Genomic DNA, 5,264 nt, shown 5'->3' on the forward strand with positions numbered 1-5,264 from the left:
CTTTTACAGTCATTTATTTATTTTTCCTAATAACTTCCGAAGCCTGTAAAAAAGTGAATAATGGATAGATTTTCTTTTCCTTGGTAGCTTGAGATGCGTATGATTTTTGTGAATTAAAGCAGATATCAAGCACCGGAATGCTATCAGGCGTTTAGCATTTATGAGCTAAAGTGTATGACATAAATCTGGCGAAAACGGCGAAAATGAATCTTTATCTGATCACGTTGTAACTCACTACACACCTTCATATGTACTGCAGGATACTACCCTAGAAATTTCAGCCGGCTAGCACTTAGCATTCTCGAGTTATTAGCCTAAACGTGAACCGGAAAGGGTAGCGTGTTATGTCATCAATGGGTCACTTAGCAACGGTTGTGTCATTATTGCAAATTAATAGAATCGCCAATCTTATTCTGATCTCCATGAAACTTACAGGATGTGTTCCTGGTGACTGTCTGATACTGTATGCAAAGTTTGAGCGGTACAGCTTTTGTCATTGCGGAGATATAAATTAATAACTGATGCATAACATGCTTATGAACAATACACGTAATACACGTAATACTATTCAGATGGAGTTGAGAATGCTCTGGGTACATCTGTGTGGACTGTAGGATATTGTGTAAAAAAGCCCAGCCATGTAGCATGTGTAGTTTTGGAGATAAATACTAATATCCGGAATGCTATAATGTAGCAGCTAATAGCTGTAGCCACGTAACTGCTGATATTAATATAAGACGAAATCCTGGTCTGTTTTTCTTGAAAATGCGCTGGCTCTCTTCGTCTGGGGTGTCTGATACTGTGTGGAGTTTTCCAGCCATGTAGCCATTAGCATTGTGGCTATTTTTGTAACAATGTAATAGCACTAAAAATCGCCAAAAATGAGATCTTTACTGATTGCCCTGAAAATAACAGCGGACCTTTATATGGACAGTAGGATACTACCCTTAAAATCTCAGCGGGCTAGCACTTAGCATTCTTGAGTTATTAGCCTAAACGTAAACCGGAAGTGCTATTACTGTGTTATTAGTGAAAATGAGATCTTCTCCAATCAGTCTGTAATTCACAGGGTTTATTCATATGTACTGTAGGATACTCTCCTAAAAATATCAGCCAGCTAGCACTTAGCATTGTGGAGATATGACCAAACATGTGTCAGGGGATCACAGTGTGAAATGCACCCACCCATGTGTGACAATTTCCTGGGAGCCTCTCTGCCCAATCCCCGGGAACCTCATCCCAATGTATGGTAACATGTTTTGGGCTATGTACCGACTATGACATTGTACATCCTATTACAGAAATCTACCGTCCTTTGGGCCCCCACCATCAAGGTCATTTGTGGGCAAAAGTGAGTTTAAATAAAAAAAAGCAATACTGTGTTTAATTAATGTCCCAAACAAGGCTCCGAAATGTGGGTAAACATGGTGCACAAACAGGCAATACATCATTAAAAGATAGCATCTGAGCTACCGCCGGGACTCCATGACACACTTGAACACCAGCGGTATATAGAACAAAATCAAAACGAATAAGTGTATCCTTCAGTAGCTCATCCGATAGGGTGTTCGACTAAGGTGCACAGGGCTAGATGTTCATTCCTCCCTATTGCACCTCCTTTTAAAAATGTATTTTCGATTTTACATAATAACATCCGAAGCCTGTAACAAGATGAATAATGGATGGATTTTCTTTTCCTTGGTAGCGTGAGATGCGTACGATTTTTGTGAATTAAAGCAGATATCAAGCACCGGAATTCTATCAGGCGTTTAGCATTTATGAGCTAAAGTGTATGACATAAATCTGGCGAAAACGGCGAAAATGAATCTTTATCTGATCACGTTGTAACTCACTACACACCTTCATATGTACTGCAGGATACTACCCTAGAAATTTCAGCCGGCTAGCACTTAGCATTGTGGAGTTATGGACAAAAATGTGTCACATGACACACTTGAACACCAGCGGTATGTAGAACAAAATCGAAATGCAAAGTGTATAGACAGTAGCTCGTCGGGATAAGACGTTCAACTAAGATACGAAGGGTTGGAAGTTCACTCCTCCCTTTTAACGTCTTTTTTAAAATTTATTTTCGCTTTTACATGATAACTTCCTGAAGTTTAATTAATGTCCCAAACAAGGCTCCGGAATGTGGGTAAATATGGAGCATAAACGGGCAATAAAACATTAAAAGATAGCATCTGAGCTACCGCTGGGACTCCATGACACACTTGAACACCAGCGGTATGTAGAACAAAATCGAAATGCAAAGTGTATTGCCAGTGGTTCGTCTAGCTAAGACGTTCAACTACGATACGAAGGGTTGGAAGTTCTATCCTCCCTTTTAACGTCTTTTTTTAAATTAATTTTCGCTTTTACATTATAAATTCCGAAGGCCGTAAAAAGGTGAATACTGGACAGATTGTCTTGTCCATGGTACCTAAAGATGCGCGCTATTTTTGTGAATTAAAGCAGATATCAAGCACCGGAATGCTATCAGGCGTTTAGCATTTATGAGCTAAAGTGTACGACATAAATGTGGCGAAAACGGCGAAAATGAGATCTTCACTGATTGCCCTTAAAGTCACAGCGGACCTTCATATGGACTGTAGGATACTACCCTCAAAATATTCTCAAGTTATTAGCCTAAACGTAAACCGGAAGTGGTAGCATTTTGATCAATGGGTCACTTAGCAACGGGTTGTGTCATTATTGCAAATTAATAGAATCGCCAATCTTATTCTGATCTCCATGAAACTTACAGGATGTGTTCCTGGTGACTGTCTGATACTGTGTGCAAAGTTTGAGCGGTACAGCTTTTGTCATTACGGAGATATAAATTAATAACTGATCCATAACACGCTTATGAACAATACATGTAATACACGTAATACTATTCAGATGGAGTTGAGAATGCTCTGCGTACATCGGTGTGGACTGTAGGATATTGTGTAAAAAAGCCCAGCCATGTAGCATGTGTAGTTTTGGAGATAAATACTAATATCCGGAATGCTATAATGTAGCAGCTAATAGCTGCTACTGTAGCCACGTAACTGCTGATGTTAATATAAGACGAAATCCTGGTCTGTTTTTCTTGAAAATGCGCTGGCTCTCTTCGGCATGGGTGTCTGATACTGTGTGGAGATTTCCAGCCATGTAGCCATTAGCATTGTGGCTATTTTTGTAACAATGTAATAACACTAAAAATCGCCAAAAATGAGATCTTTACTGATTGCCCTGAAAGTAACAGCGGACCTTCATATGGACTGTAGGATACTACCCTTAAAGTTTCTCGAGTTATTAGCATAAAGGTAAACCGGAAGTGCTTTTACCAGTTTATTAGCGAAAATGAGATATTCTCCAATCAGTCTTTAATTAACAGGGTTTATTCATATGTACTGTAGGATACTCTCATAAAAATATCAGCCAGCTAGCACTTAGCATTGTGGAGATATGACCAAACATGTGTCAGGGGATCACAGTGTGAAATGCACCCACCCCAGGGTGACAATTTCCTGGGAGCCTCTCTGCCCAATCCCTGGTACCTCTCCCCCAATGTATGGTAACATGTATTGGTATATGTACCGACCATAACATTGCACATCCTATTACAGAAATGTAACGTGTTTTAGACATCTCTAGTGCAACCAGGGGCACGACATTCTGTGCAGCCCGGCTTATTGGTCTGGTTGGTGGGGGGGGGCTTAATAGTGGGTCCACGGGTCCTAGGGGAGGGCAAGGTATCACACAGGTGTTTAAGACCCACATATATTTACCATTTAGTGGCTAATTTTAGTCAAAAATGGCGATAAATGTATCTTTTTCGGATCAGTCTGTAATTAACATGGTTTATTCATATGTACTGTGTGATAGTCCCCTAACAATATTATCCAGCTAGCACTTAGCAATGTGGAGCCATAAGCCAAAATGTTTCTCACTTCCCAATCCCTGGTACCTCTCCCCCAATGTATGGTAACATGTTTTGGTATATGTACCGACCATAACATTGCACATCCTATTACAGAAATGTAACGTGTTTTAGACATCTCTAGTGCAACCAGGGGCACGACATTCTGTGCAGCCCGGCTTATTGGTCTGGTTGGTGGGGGGGGGGGGGCTTAATAGTGGGTCCACGGGTCCTAAGGGAGGGCAAGGTATCACACAGGTGTTTCAGACCCACATATATTTACCATTTAGTGGCTAATTTTAGTCAAAAATGGCGATAAATGAATCTTTTTCGGATCAGTCTGTAATTAACATGGTTTATTCATATGTACTGTGTGATAGTCCCCTAACAATATTATCCAGCTAGCACTTAGCAATGTGGAGCCATGAGCCAAAATGTTTCTCACTTCCCAATCCCTGATACCTCTGCCCCCCCAATAAATGGTGACATGTTTTGGGCTATGCACCGACTATGACATTGTACATCCTATTACAGAAATCTACCGTCCTTTGGGCTGTACTTCCGAAGCCTGTAAAAAGGTGAATACTGAACAGATTGTCTTGTGCATGGTACCAAAAGATGCTAACTGTTGTTGTGAATCAAAGCAGATGTCAAGCTCCAGGCTGCTATCAGGCGTTTAGCATTTATGAAGTAAAATGTGTGACCAATTCCGGGGAGCTTCTCTGCCCAATCCCCGGGAACCTCATCCCAATGTATGGTAACATGTTTTGGGCTATGTACCGACTATGACATTGTACATCCTATTACAAAAATCTACCGTCCTTTGGGCTGCACTTCCGAAGCCTGCAAACAGGTGAATAATGGACAGATTGTCTTGTACAAAATAATAGAATCGCCAATCCTATTCTGATCTCCATGAAACTTACAGGATTTGTTCCTGGTGACTGTCTGATACTGTCTGCAAAGTTTGAGCGGTACAGCTTTTGTCATTGCGGAGATATAAATTAATAACTGATGCATAACATGCTTATAAACAATACACGTAATACACGTAATACTATTCAGATGGAGTTGGGAATGGTCTGCGTACATCGGTGTGGACTGTAGGATATTGTGTAAAAAAGCCCAGCCATGTAGCATGTGTAGTTTTGGAGATAAATACTAATATCCGGAATGCTATAATGTAGCAGCTAATAACAGCTACTGTAGCCACGTAACTGCTGATGTTAATATAAGACGAAATCCTGGTCTGATTTTCTTGAAAATGCGTTGGGATTGTATTAATGATACAAAGTACCAATTTATGGTATTAATGGCGCCATCTAGTGGACGCATGTGGAGGTACCCTATAATAATA

Source organism: Cottoperca gobio, unplaced genomic scaffold (assembly GCF_900634415.1).
Source record: "Cottoperca gobio unplaced genomic scaffold, fCotGob3.1 fCotGob3_3arrow_ctg1, whole genome shotgun sequence".
Taxonomy (NCBI): Eukaryota; Metazoa; Chordata; class Actinopteri; order Perciformes; family Bovichtidae; genus Cottoperca; species Cottoperca gobio.